Here is a 16,283-nt window from a genome sequence, read left to right on the forward strand (position 1 = left end):
GACTCATCAGACTCAGTCCTGGGGGGAGGATGCAGACTAATATACAGGTTTAAAATAATATCTTCTACATTTACCTCACCATTAATTGCAGATCCCAAAACTGAACCCATCTCTCATTTCTCAATCTGCAAGTAAACTCTATTAAAATATTTAAGCATACACCTTTCTGACTGCCTGTTAATTTCTTCTCACCATATTTTAACTCCCAAACTATAAAATTCTGCAGAGGCAATTTTTTGTACATTTACCGTGATTGTTTACCATGGCAGAGAGGTGAATGGCAAAACTGTGCGGTGAAGTGAAAAGGAAATGCCACTGCACAATAATCATGGTACATATGTAGAGGAGAAGTAGATGGCAAACAAAACACAGTACTGAGAAACAACCATAAAGTTGCTCCATTGGTCATTGTCAGAACCCTGTCACAGGCATTACTTAACAACAGACTTTGTTAGAAAATGTCACTTGTGAGCAACAAACACTTTTTATATATACACCAAACATTAGGAAAAATACATTTGAAACTGATAAAATTCACACTGACCTGACACTACGCATACATGGATGTAAATGTCACGTGTTGGTTCTTAATTTAAAAATATATATACAGGATATAGTTTATGGCATCTGAAGACAATGAATATGCACTTCACTATATGAATTTCTAGTAGTATTATATTAAATATAAAAGCTATTTCATGGCATGCCTGCCCACACACACACACACACACACACACACACACACACACACACACACACACACAAGCACACGCACAAATATATTCACAGAAAGAAAACTGCAAAACTTCAGCAATCTGATATCTTTTTTCATATTACATTGTAAGGGACAACAGGACTGAATTAGTTTCTCACTTAGTTTTTCATAAAAAGATGATAGTTTGAAACTTGCAGCTTGATAAATACATATCTGATATTTCCTGCTTTAACTAATGTGCATCTGACACATCACATGATATATTTGTACTGTTGCTAATACTTCAGGTGTATAATTGCACAAGTGATTTACACACATTCTTATAACTTTCCACAGGTTTTGAATAAAGATTTGCAAAGGTTAAAAGTATGACAAGTTTAAGAAAACTTGTAAAATAGACATCACATATGATATCAGTGGAAACAGCAAGTTTAACATTGTTAGTGACCAGATAATTGTTAAATTTTGAAGACAGTGACAACACTGATACTTAATTATTAAAGGGAAATAATTTACACATATATATTGTACAATATGAGTTTGAAACAGGATAAAATTATCTTGTTTGCTATTTTAGAAAAAAGAAACTGCAATAAAAAGAATGAATGTATAATTTTGTGTGCGTCTAAATTGCAGGTATTAAGAAAATAAACAGTAGCCCCGGGATTTATGAAGCTCGGTGCAAGGACGATTTTAGCCTTGCACCGAGCGTCCTCCCTAGAGATGGTGCAGCAGCGCCATATGAATATTTATGAGGGCATGCTGCCGCACCCTCGACATGCATAGGAAATGTGTGCGAGTGTAGGGGGCATGTTTAAATGCTCTACGGAGGCGTAAATATGCCTCCACAGTTGCACAACCTACTATGCTTACTATTAGAGCCTGCCTCTAATAGTAAGAAATTAAGTCAGTGTTCATGGATACTGAAATGTACGCTAAGCATACAAGAGTGTTTACGAACACTGAAATAAAATCAAGGTAGTAAACACACAAGCACGTAGCGGAATGTTGAGCCCCATCCCTAGAACTATCACAATTAGATTCCCCCGTGTCCCTATTTCACATTTGCATTGCTTCATTATTGAAAGTGTAAGCGAAGCGCAGCATGTTTGCGCATCGCCACCCCATGCTTAGCATAGCTTACACATCAAAATCATCCAAATAGAAAAGAACATGCAGAATCAACGTTAACATCAATAGTGTAGTGGTTAGAGCATCTGCCTAACCAACAGGCATTCATGATTCAAGTCCCACTACAGCACATATCATTTTCCATATGGAATGTGTATATGAACATATTTATACATCGTTTTGTGTATAACCTACATAATAACATGTAAATGTGAACTGGAGTACCGCATGAAATATTTAACTAATGTCATTCAATCAAAGTGGTAGTGTCATAATGTATAAGGCACTAGTAAGCAGGTGTAAGCACAAATAAGCAGTAGTAAACATATATAAGTACCAGAAAGCAAGTCTGAGTGCATTTGCGTGAGTGTAAGCAGTGCCCAGCATAGGAAATGTGTATAATAATGTAGATGTATGTGCATGTGTATGTACAGATGTATAATATATATATATATATATATATATATATATATATATATATATATATAAAGAATGAGAAGGGAATCAACAACAACTCCAGTATTATTTAGTGCTGTCAGCGTATGTCATATCAAGCTGGGCAGGGGTGAGCAAAGCACTGCTACTCACACCACAGGCAGGACACTACCAGTGGGTGTAGCATTGTCGATCTGCTAAGTCTACTTTACAAACAATCACAGGGTAGTCACTGGTGGGACTACCTAAAAATTGCTAGGATAGTTGGACCTCTGACCATTACACAAGTAAGTGCAGGTATGTTCAAGGACTAAATGGTGGGAGATCCTGATGATACATGGGTTGAGACAACATACGTGTAGGGTCCCTAATGCTGGGGAGAGGGCAATGTGTGGAGGTGTGTCATGGCTGTGATAGCAACCGGAGAATGGATGGTTTGCATGTATGTCGAACTCGGGTGGGGGTGGAGGAACCATGGGTGTGAAATTATGGATCCGGGCTTGTCAGGGTTGGATGGCCTGGTTCTAATTGGACCGCCTCGTGGAGGTCAGCGGGTTCATTAAAAGTATATATGCATACACACATCCATACATCTATATGTAGAAGTACATTCCCTGTAACACATTCATTCCTTTTGCAGGCATGAATAACATGAAAGTGCCCCTACAAACCTCGACAGTAGATAGAATAATAGGTTGTGCATAAGAGGGAAGGGATGAATCTGCAAAAATGCAGATGTGTGTACATTGTCTGAAGTCAGTGCTGTTCTCAAAAAATCAAATGTGAGGACTTTCTCACACATGGAATCATTCCTGTGATCTGCCTGCTATGGCAATGCCAATCACTAAACCAGTCCTATTTGTAATATAATTTCACTGAACTCGTAAATTATTAGGTCTCATGTGTAACGTGTGCATTACAACATAGTCATAGTTATTAATTTATTGTAGTGTCATTTTAACAGGAGTAATGATGTAATGAAGTATAGAGTCTAATCTTGAAATAAAGACATGCATGTCCAGGAGGGACAACCCAAAAATTGTGAATAGTGTCCTACTGGTCACTCATTTCACCAATGTGTGTGGACTACACTTTTGGGATGTCTGAGGATACGTGGAGTGAGTCAACATATGGGATGGTTCTACAGGAGTAGGGAGTGGCCAATGTGTAGTGGTGTGGCTACATCTTGTATCTAACTGGAGAAATGATGACTGCTGTGTCAGTGAAATGTTCGGGTGGGTGTATGGGGAACTAGGATCCATGGGTATATGGGTATATATGCAAGTGAAGCAGCACAGCAACAGTGTAATGTTTAGAGCATCCACCTAACGAACAGACATTCCCATTCCGAATCCCACTGCAGCACATACCATTTTCCATTGGTAATCTGTATATGAACATATTTTGACATCTGTCTGCTGTATAACCTGCATAATAATTAAAAGTGAACTGGAGAGATGTGTCAGTGTCATAATGAATAAGGCACTAGTACGCAGGTTTAAGCATAAATAAGCCATAGTAAGCATATATAAGCACCAGTAAGCGTGTTTAAGTGCGTTTGCACGGGGGTATGCATTGTCTTACAGATATATATATATATATATATATATATATATATATATATATATATATATATATATATATATATATATATATATATATATATATGTATATGTGTGTGTGTGTGTGTGTGTGTGTGTGTGTGTGTGTGTGTGTATGTGTACGTAGATATACACAGATATATAGCTATGATAGGAAAGAGCACACAAGAATGACATGTTCACAGGCTATGCCAATGGAAGTGAGGGGCCCAAGCAAGAAACATGTAGCATGACCCCCCCCCCCAACCGGACAGAGGAAACATACACACAAACCCACAAACGATGTAAATAGTCCACTGCTCCCCACTGCTCCCCAGACCACAGGCAGGATACAACCAGGGGGGGACAGAGTGCACCCATGAAATCTAATCTTGGAACAGACAGGAGTGTCCCTTACGGGGTGCCCCAAAAATTGACATATAACCAAAGGAAGCCGATACAATGACCATTCTGGCTGGGGTGTGTACATACCCAGAATACAAGGGTGGGAAAGCCTGATGACCCATGGGTCGACACAGCGTATGACATGGGTCCCGTGAAGTGGAGAGTGGACAGCGTGTAGTGGTGTGTTCAGACCCGACCTGCACCCAGAGTAAGGATGGGTGCAGTAGAGGAGGTGCGGGTGGGGTAACTATGGGTAGCTAGTTATGGGTCTAGGTGTGCATGTACTGGCTGATGTGGGTCTATATGGACAGCCCCAGGGATGTGAGCAAAAATGTTCATTGGGCAGAGGTGTCACCCAACAAACAGCCACACCTACTACGAGTCCCACTGCAGCAAAGTCTAATCTACATGGCAGAGAATGGAATAACCAGATGTAGATGTATATATGTATAGGAATGTGCGTGCATATCTACCCATAGTGACATGGAGATATACCTCTCCCTCTCCGTAATACAAATGCATACATACAGAGACAGAATACATATACATACCCGCATATAGATATATACATATGTAGGCACCCATACACCCATATGTTTTTAGACATACATAGACAGCAGTATATAAATATATATGTATGCATTCATATACAGATATAGCTGTACATAGTAATGTAGATTATATATATCAAATCCTGATTAAATGTTAATTCCTTACCTACCACTCCTCTCCCTTTTCTTACGCCCCCCCCCCCTTAACTGGCCTTTCACCACCTTGCCTCCTTCTCCTCACAAATCCTATTCCTTGTGTTTCTGACCCTATTCCCAGGAAGCTTATATCTTTATCAACTCTACACTGCCCTTCTACTGCTTTTTTTTTGCTAACTGCTGTCCCTTTACTCTCTCTTCTCATGCTACAATATGTAATTATGCTAAAGATGATAGTATTTAGATAGTCTAGGTAGTGTACTTCTTTGTAATCTAGTTTTAGGTTTCAATGTTTTAGTTCTTTCCCTGGTCTCTCTTATTATTTATCAGGTTCTAGAAGTTGTATTGATGTTTAATAGAATGTATTTTAGTTTTTCCAGTTGCCTTCTTTGCATTGGTTGAAGTGTTACAAGTCTGTAACTTGTTATTTGTAACTTGTTATTTGTACTCATTATAAATCTCTTATGTCCATATGTGGAGCTTTTCTCCCCGGGCCTCTGCTGAAAATGGAAATATATCCAGTCAGACTAGCCCGGTTAACAAATGTAAAATAAATAAAATAAATATATATATATATATATATATATATATATATATATATATGTGTGTGTGTGTGTGTGTGTGTGTGTGTGTGTGTGTGTGTGCGTGTGTGTAAATATACACATGTAAATAGCTAGAATATGATACAGCAGTTACGAATTACATAAGTTCACAGGCCGTGCAAATGAGAGTGAGGGGTCCAATCAACAAACGTGTAACACGTAGCATCAACCACCCCCACCTGGACAGATGAAACATACAAACACACGATACAAGTAAACACATCACTACATCCCAGACATCAGGCAGGATACTACCAGTGGGAGAGACCTGCCAGGTCTAATCTTGAAACAAAAACATCAATGTCCCTTTTGGGACACCCCAAAATTACTGATCATCGGAGTCCTGTCATGATTCATCAAACCAGGCTGTAGACGTACATGGACCAATAGGTTGTGCAAGCCTGATAACCCATGGGTCGACATGACATACGACATGGGTCCTGACACGTGGAGAGTGGGCAGTGTGTAGTGGTGTGGTTAGACCCCACCTGCACCCACAGTAAGGATGAGTGCTGTAGATGAGGGGCAGGTGGGGGAACTATGGGTATGAATTTATGGGCCTAGGCATGCAGGTGTTGGCTGATGCAGTTGTATTAGGACTGCCCCGGGGATGTAAGTAATATTCCGAAATGGGCAGAGCTTACGCCCATACCTCTCAAACCCTAAGAGCAAAACCACTGGAAAGAACACAAATTGCTGGTGGAACAAATAGGGACAGAAAGCACATATTCCACTTACAACCTTAGAAATCTGATAAAATAATAGGTATGCATTAGCATGACTCAGCTGAAAGATGTGGGGAACTAAACCCAATTACTTGTCTGTATTTAATGGTGTCATTTCCCAGGTATTTGCTAGACAGGTGCAGACACACCAATAATATGAAGCAAACTCTGGACAGGCCGCGGATTCTGTACAGTTGACCGGCATGCTTACGCCTAATGGGCAGCCATTCCCGATATGGGTCCCACTGCAGTACAGTGCAGTTTAAATGGCAAGTATGGTATGACCATATGTGTCGTTGCATAACCCACTACACAATATCTACGAACACATGGTTGCAACACCCCACTGTAGGCATGTAAGCCAATGTAATAGGCATCACAAGGTATTATTATAGTCTTCACCCCCACCCAGAGTTGTGAGTGTCAAATGAAACACCAAATGCAGTGCATTTGCAAGTGCGGGAGCAAGCGGGTGTAAGCCTGTTTGGTCGCCGGTATATGAGTATCACACTGGTGAAGCAATGCAGAGGCTAACTGAGTGTAAGAAACTGTAACCAGAGGTTAGCATTGCTTAGCTCTGCGCAAACCCACGCACACCCGCTCACAACTGCTTTAAAGTGCCTTTAGCACTCTGTACCCAGCAGCTCATGTTCTGGCCAGCAACAAAATAAACAGCCTCTGCAAGGCTAGAACTCTGGACCCTGTACATCACAGTCACAGTAGATAGCCACTACGCCATGATAGCAATACATATAAAGGAGGTATCAGCAAACTAATCCTCACCACAGAGAAATCAAATCAAACATGTGAACTGAATCGATGTACAGTGTAATGTTCTATAACCTGCCACAGACCATAAATATGTGAAATGGAGTACTGCAGTAAACATGGAGTTGAGGTGTCAGTGTAATAAAGTTATGAAGTCCCCAGGACCCCATACAGTGTATGTACACATGAATGATGGATACCAGACACATATATAACCTGTAATGAATAAGACATAGCTTAGCCTTTTCGAAACCGACCAATTACGGAAGAGTGTGGGAATCCAGCCCTACTTAATCCGAAGAGGTGGGGATATGGCTCATAACTGGTTGGAGCATCCCCCTGCAGGCAGAGTGGCTAGAGTGGGAGAAGGCACTCACTTTAGAGCGCAGTGCTGGGGCATCCAGGAGTCCAAATTCATGGTATGGTTCCTGGTAAAGCACCATGACAGGAGACTACTGCAGGGCCAGTACCAGGGCTAGCAGTACAAAACAGAGGCCTGGGACAGTCTTGCCCGTGACCTCACTAGTGCCAGAGGTATCTCCGCATGAAAATGGAAATATATCCAGTCAGACTAGCCCGGTTAACAAATGTAAAATAAATAAAATAAATATATATATATATATATATATATATATATATATATATATATATATATATATATATATATATATGTGTGTGTGTGTGTGTGTGTGTGCGTGTGTGTAAATATACACATGTAAATAGCTAGAATATGATACAGCAGTTACGAATTACATAAGTTCACAGGCCGTGCAAATGAGAGTGAGGGGTCCAATCAACAAACGTGTAACACGTAGCATCAACCACCCCCACCTGGACAGATGAAACATACAAACACACGATACAAGTAAACACATCACTACATCCCAGACCACAGGCAGGATACTACCAGTGGGAGAGACCTGCCAGGTCTAATCTTGAAACAAAAACATCAATGTCCCTTTTGGGACACCCCAAAAATTACTGATCATCGGAGTCAGTCCCTGTCATGATTCATCAAACCAGGCTGTAGACGTACATGGACCAATAGGTTGTGCAAGCCTGATAACCCATGGGTCGACATGACATACGACATGGGTCCTGACACGTGGAGAGTGGGCAGTGTGTAGTGGTGTGGTTAGACCCCACCTGCACCCACAGTAAGGATGAGTGCTGTAGATGAGGGGCAGGTGGGGGAACTATGGGTATGAATTTATGGGCCTAGGCATGCAGGTGTTGGCTGATGCAGTTGTATTAGGACTGCCCCGGGGATGTAAGTAATATTCCAAAATGGGCAGAGCTTATGCCCATACCTCTCAAACCCTAAGAGCAAAACCACTGGACAGAACACAAATCGCTGGTGGAACAAATAGGGACAGAAAGCACATATTCCACTTACAACCTTAGAAAGCTGATAGAATAATAGGTATGCATTAGCATGACTCAGCTGAAAGATGTGGGGAACTAAACCCAATTACTTGTCTGCATTTAATGGTGTCATTTCCCAGGTATTTGCTAGACAGGTGCAGACACACCAATAATATGAAGCAAACTCTGGACAGGCCGCGGATTCTGTACAGTTGACCGGCATGCTTACGCCTAATGGGCAGCCATTCCCAATATGGGTCCCACTGCAGCACAGTGCAGTTTAAATGGCAAGTATTGTATGACCATATGTGTCGTTGCATAACCCACTACACAATATCTACGAACACATGGTTGCAACACCCCACTGTAGGCATGTAAGCCAATGTAATAGGCATCACAAGGTATTATTATAGTCTTCACCCCCACCCAGAGTTGTGAGTGTCAAATGAAACACCAAATGCAGTGCATTTGCAAGTGCGGGAGCAAGCGGGTGTAAGCCTGTTTGGTCGCCGGTATATGAGTATCACACTGGTGAAGCAATGCAGAGGCTAACTGAGTGTAAGAAACTGTAACCAGAGGTTAGCATTGCTTAGCTCCGCACAAACCCACGCACACCCACTCACAACTGCTTTAAAGTGCCTTTAGCACTCTGTACCCAACAGCTCATGTTCTGGCCAGCAACAAAATAAACAGCCTCTGCAAGGCTAGAACTCTGGACCCTGTACATCACAGTCACAGTAGATAGCCACTATGCCATGATAGCAATACATATAAAGGAGGTATCAGCAAACTAATCCTCACCACAGAGAAATCAAATCAAACATGTGAACTGAATCTATGTACAGTGTAATGTTCTATAACCTGCCACAGACCATACATATGTGAAATGGAGTACTGCAGTAAACATGGAGTTGAGGTGTCAGTGTAATAAAGTTATGAAGTCCCCAGGACCCCATACAGTGTATGTACACATGAATGATGGATACCAGACACATATATAACCTGTAATGAATAAAACATAGCTTAGCCTTTTCGAAACCGACCAATTACGGAAGAGTGTGGGAATCCAGCCCTACTTAATCTGAAGAGGTGGGGATATGGCTCATAACTGGTTGGAGCATCCCCCTGCAGGCAGAGTGGCTAGAGTGGGAGAAGGCACTCACTTTAGAGCGCAGTGCTGGGGCATCCAGGAGTCCAAATTCATGGTATGGTTCCTGGTAAAGCACCATTACAGGAGACTACTGCAGGGCCAGTACCAGGGCTAGCAGTACAAAACAGAGGCCTGGGACAGTCTTGCCCATGATCTCACTGGTGCCAGAGGTATCTCCGCACTGGTGAGCAGGTCAGGCACCACCATGCAGACCTGAAGCGGTGGAGGGGGGATGTCCCGGAACAGTGGATCCAGGAAGCAAGGCAGATGCAGAATGACCCAGAACTAAGTACTCCTTCCATTACGTAGTTAATAATTGTCTAGCTTGTGTATACTATGGATAAGTATGGATAAATATTACTGTACTTCTCTGACAGCTGCAGATGAGCGTGCTGTGAACCAGCAAGCCTATGATGCTAGGCTGCAAAGGATGCGTCGTGAGGCAGGTTAGTAAATAGCCTGCATGTACTGTCATATCAAATAAATGTAGGCGCCGCAGAAAGTTTTGTACCAGTATACAGATTTGTGTAATATGCTGTGAATAAAGGTGAAACCCCTGCATTGCTTCTGTTTACTCTGCAGTCATATGTTGTTGTACAGTTGCAGTTATTAAATAGTACTGTTGTAGTAAGCAGTGTTACCCACACTGTGGTATGCAGATAAAATGTGTACGAAGTACTGTATAACAATGTTGGATGTGCAAACAGGTCAGTCATATTAGGCTAAATAAATTGCAGAGCCTCACAACAATTGCCTGATAGCATAGTGTACAGTGATCTTAACTGTAATGCTTTTGTCACACACACAGCAGGGCTTTGGATCCCAGGAGTACCAGTGAGTTGTATGCATAATCATTCCACACAACTGCAAACAGTCTGTTAGAATGTTCAGAGAGAAAGCTGTATGCATATATACCCTTAACAACTGTACAGATTATGCTAGAATGCTCAAATAGAAAGTGGTATGCATATTCATATCCTTCAACCGTTCCAATCTGCCCAGTCAGCTGTTCCAATCTGCCCAGTATGTCCTGATAAATGGCCCACATCACCTGCCTTTTGCCCTATTCTCCTGACAAATTAGTGTGATGATACAAGAAATGTAGGCAGCTGTAAATGACATACAACTGATAGTCAGACTTGTACATAGTCAGGGAATGCACATGCAAACATACCTGTCATCCCAGCATCTCACCCAAAGTGTATGACAGCAGTCAGCAGTCTCAAAACATGTTGCATTATACCTGAATCTTGTCAAGCCTGTACGTAAGACACAGGTTCCATACATACTAATCTACAAACATACAATTGTACAATATAACACCATTGGGTAGTGTAATAATACATGTAAGGGACAGACCACTGCAGTGACTACGAATGTTGTGAAAACTCCAAGGATTTATTAGTTGTTAATTGAACTCTCTCTCTCTCACCCCTACCATATGTGCAAAAATAACCAATTTACACAACTCATTTGGTATGTCTACACTCCTAACCTTTGTTGGGACATATGTCCAATTGGTTTATAAATATTCACATCTGTTTCTATGCATGTGCCACGTTAAAATACCCCCATATTGGTGTCCTGTTGCCATCAGTGAAACCTGCATGTTGTTGTAATGGCCACTGTTTACCCATATATGCATGTGTTCTGCCTGCTCTGCAACTATTTTATATCTGGTGCCCTGGGTAATGGGAATACCTATGCATGCTGTTATATACTAATCATGAACACTGTTGACTATTACTAACCCATATCTGCCTTAAACATGCTACAACATAGCTTGTATGGGAAGGCTGGTCCCAGCGGACCCACCTGTCCCACCTCAGCTGGCCATTGCACCTGGCACCAGTACATCTGGGGCCCAGCCTGGGACCTCCTCATCCATTGGCCCTGCACCACCTTCAGGTGGAACTGCCACATGGGATGGGGCTTGGCCACCCCTGGGAGCGGGAGTGGACAGGAACCTGTCACCTGTGGTACGGTCCGGGCCGTGGTGCATAGGGAGCTCGACAGGGAGATTCGAGACTGCCTATGCCAGCTTGAGGGCTGAGTGATGCAACTAGAGGGTGAGCCTGCCCCTCCTACACAGCCCCCAGCACAGCCACCTTCTGGGCTGTGAAGATCCAGTGGTGACTGCCCGTGGGTGGGGACCTCAGTCCCACTGTATCCATTTGTGCGCTCATGGGCTTGCGACCTCCAAACACCTCTCCCCGTCCAAGGTGTCCCCCCCCACATGTGTCATATACCGCCCCTGTATGCATCTTGTTTGTCTTGTCTGTCATCCTACCCAACCTGTTCTCCCTGATCATACCTACTCTCCTTCCCCAACATCCCATTCTCACCTAAAAGTAAAAGAAAAAAAGGGCAAACTGTTCCCGGTAAAAAAGCACATCCCAGACATAGCTGTTCATTCCACACATGTGTCAACTGGACACATGTAAATATTTCTATTTGGCATCACAACATACTATTGTTGTCCACACCCCTCTCTCAGGGTTATGAGTGTCCAAATGTACCGCCAAATTTATTGCATATGCACAGCCGTTGCTGTAGAAGAAATTGACAGTTATGGACCTTCCCTAAACCCTTCCTGCACATCCCTAGCTACCTTACCTACTGTCTTTCCCTCTTTGTGCCCCTTTTTCACCACTTTCCTATCACCCTTTTTCTTTTCTTTTAAAGTAATTAGTGCGGGGGTAAGCGGGAGTAAGCACTTTAAAGCAGCAGTGAGTGGGTTACAGCCTGTTTGCGTGGGGGTAAGCACTGCCTACACAGGTTAAGCAATCAAGAAAGTAACTGAGTGTAAGGAACAGTAATCAAAAGTAACCACTGCTTACCGTCATGCAAACCCATACACACCTGCTCGCAACTGCTTACAAGTGCCTTAATCACTCCGTATCCAACGGTCCTTGTTTTTCCCAGCAACAAAATAAACAGCCTCTGCAAGGCTCAAAACCAGGACCCTGTACACCACAGCCAATGTGATTTACCACTAAGCCATGGCAGATATACAGACATTGGATGTTATCACAAACATAGCATCCAGCACAGTCATTCAACAGTATAGGAAATGAATTCTATTATGTAGATGTATGTGTGTGTGTTTATAGGTTCTTAGGTTCATAGGTTCATACTAGGCTATCTGCCCTAGGGCATTTATAAGACTAGCCAGAGTGTGTTTGGCTTTCGCCACCCATTTTAAATTAATTTTGCTATGCCCTTTTTTCGAGGTTAGTATACTGTGCCTCTGTCTAACAGTGACACAGAAGTGATACCCGGGGTAAACCTATGATCCCCCATCCACTCATCAAGATTCCTCTTGAAGAGAGTCAATGAGGGACTCTGCCTAACCTGGACTGGGATTTTATTCCAGAGTGAAGGGAGCCTCTGGGTTATGAATCTGTCCCTCCAGCATGTCCTATTTATTTCAGTGCTGAGGTTCAAGTCTCTGGAGCGCGTAGCTCAATGGGATTTGGATTTTCTGAGGTGCAGCATGTCCATTAATTCCGGGTTGGACATGGCTCTATACGTCAGGCACAGATCGCCTCTGAGCAGGTGGTATGCCACTGAGTAGAGCTGGAGTTTCTTTAACCGGTCAGCATATGGCATCTGTTTGAGCCCTTTGATCCTCTTGGTGAGGTACTTTTGGGGTCTTTCCAGTTGCTGCAGGTGTCTGGTAAGGTACATACCAAAAGGGGCATTGTACTCAATTATGGGCCTGATGAAGAGGCAGGATGACCTCCCCTAATCTAGATGTGAATCCCTTCATGATTAGGTGGGCTATATAAAATGTTTTTCTAACCACTTTGGCCACGTGGTTGTCAAATGAGAGATTGCTATCAACTTGGGTCCCCAGGTCCCTAATTACTTCTTCCGTACTTAATGGATTACCACTTATGTGGTAATTTGTGGGCACTTTGTTTTTGCCAAATGGGATGACTATACACTTTTTGGCATTTAGCTTGAGGCCATGGCTCTGGCACCAGTTGTCTGTTTCTATGAAGCCCTTTTGGAGGATGCTTGTGTTGGCTGGAGAGTCGATTATGGCACCCAGTTTGCAGTCATCTGCGAACTTGGTCAGCCACAGTCCTTCCGTGTTGGCCTGTACCTCTGAGAAATATATACTGAACAAGAGAGGTCCCAGGACTGAGCCTTGTGGGACGCCACTTGTAACTGGTTTGGAGTCTGGCATGGCTCCAGCAATTCTAACCATGTGGGTTCTGTCCTTGAGCCAGTTTGCAACCCATCTAGTGACATAGGGGTTTATATTTAAGCTGGTGAGCTTATCTATAATGCCATAGTGGGGGTATTGTATCAAAGGCTTTTGCGAGGTCCAGGTAGGCTGTGTGGACCACCTTCCCCTCATCAATGGCCTTGGTGACTGTTTCAAAGAAATCAACCAGGTTTAAGAGGCAGGATCTGCCTTAATAAAGCCGAACTGGGTAGGATCCAGTGTCTGTAGGTCCCCAATATCTTTATTTATAAGGTTCATGATGATCCTTTCCATAGCTTTGCAGACCAAGCTAGTCAGGCTTAGGGGGCGATAGTTCCCAGGATCCGTTGAGGCACCACATTTGTGGAGATGGACCACCGTTGCTGTACGCCACTCTTTGGGTACATATCCTGTAGTAAGGCTGAGATTGAACAGTAGTTTTATGTTTGGGTTTAGCTCTTCTTGGAGTTCATGTAGGACGCAGCCTGGGACACCGTCTGGTCCCATTGATACTGTGTTTTTTTTGCTTTGGAGAGTGCGGCTCTTACCTGAGCATCTGAGATGTCAGGGGGGCAGCACTCTGCTGGGATACATATTTGCCCTTTTGGTGGGGGGGGGGAGTTTGCCCTGAACCTGTCAGCTAGAATGTTGGCAATGTCTGCGGGTTCGGTGTATTTTTTGTCATTTTGGACTAATTCTGAGCATATCTGGGAATTCCCACCCAGGTTCCTAACATAACTAAAGAAAGCCTTGTGATTATCCTTAGTGTCCTGTGCAATTTTTCTCTCAAAGCTGGCCTTTTTTGCTAATACTGATCAGAAATGCCTTCCCTTTTTGGGATTTTGCTCTATCATGTAGTAGCTTCCTCCTTCTATTGTATAGTTTGTTTATGGCTGGGGTCCACCAGACAGGACGTCTGCCTTTGGAGGATTGGGTCTTGGTTTTATTTGGGATTGCATGATCCATGCATTCCTGAAGGTGTTCATAGAATGCGTTTATAAAGAATTCTGCGGTCTGGGCCATATTTTCCACAGGCCCGGGGGCTTTGAAGGATTCCACCTCGGTTTTAAGGAGTGTGAAATTTTCTTTAGAGAAGTTTTTCACTGTGGTTTTCTGGGCAGGGGGTGGGGTCGGGATGTGAATATCCAGTAAGATTAGTTTATGGTCTGATCTTACGAGTGAAGGATACACTTCTGGTCTGGAGCATAGAGTCCCCATGTTGGTGATGATCAGGTCCAGTATGTTTTCCCCTCTTGTGGGAGTGGTAACAAGTTGTTCCATAGCATTTGAGTTTATAAATTGTAGGAACCTTTGGGCTAGGGTGTTGGAGCTAGAGTAATGCTCCCAGTCTATGTTTGGGTAGTTGAAGTCGCCCAATATAATGGTGTTTGGAGAGACCTTCATATTTTCCAGTGTTCTCAGGAAGGCTGAGTGGAGTTCCTGGGTTTGGGAGGGTGGTCTGTAGCAGGCTATAAACTGGAAGGCAGTTTTACCCACTGTTAGTTGCACTTGGATAGTCTCTGATGCTTTGTGCTGTGCCACCAACCTGGAGGTGTGGGTATCTTTGACGAATATTGATACTCCCCCTCCTTTTGTGGTTTGGTCCAAGTTTTGGGGCCGAAAGCATGGTATGAGGTATAACCTGGTAGTGCTGGGGTGCTCTCGGGAGCCTTGAACCAGGTTTCTGTTACTGCACAGATATCAATGTTCTCCAGACTAAGGAGAGTTTCAAGTGCATGCATCTTGAGGTTTAGACTTCTGGCGTTGAGTAGCACTACTCTTAGTTTCTTATCCCTTGTGATACCTATGGAGGTGGGTTTGTCTTTTGAGCCTTGCCTAAAAAAGGCACTATAGTGGTAGCAAGAGCCTTGGGCAATATCCGTAAGCCCAGGGGTGATAGGTGCAAGCCGTCCCTAGTGAAGCATCGTGGCTTGTTGAGCATGTCATCCCAGGCTAACAGGCATTGGCTCCCCTTTGAATGACACCAATACTTAAGCCAATTGTTGAAGTAGATCATCTTGTCTTCATATTGTGGCATCATTCTTGGTGAGGGTAAGATGCTACTCAAGGTCAGGGTCATACCGGCCTGGGCTACATGCTCAGAGAGCTCCTCTATGTCTCTTTTCATGTAGTCCAGGGAGGTATGTCTCAGGTCATTCACACCAGCATGGACAATGACTGAGTCATATTTGTACTTGCCTTGGAGTGACCTGAGTGCTTGTGTTATGTGGCAGATCCTAGCACCTGACAGGCAGCTCATCATGACCTTCTCCTTGTTCAGCCTGGTGAGCGGGACGTCAGTGTGCCTGATGATAGAGTCACCTATTACAAGTGTATCAGGTGTGTTGTTTAGCCTTAAGGGCTGTGATTGTTTGGCACACTGGCTTTGTGAGCTATGTGTTGCATGTGTTTTGTTTTGGGGTAGCAGTTGCTTGGGTGTCTGCTTTGTAGGTCTCTGCTGCTTAGGCAGATTTTTATTTAGAG

The sequence above is a fragment of the Protopterus annectens genome, chromosome 8.part1, assembly GCF_019279795.1.
Source record: "Protopterus annectens isolate FY-2018-M chromosome 8.part1, PAN1.0, whole genome shotgun sequence".
Classification (NCBI taxonomy): domain Eukaryota; kingdom Metazoa; phylum Chordata; order Ceratodontiformes; family Protopteridae; genus Protopterus; species Protopterus annectens.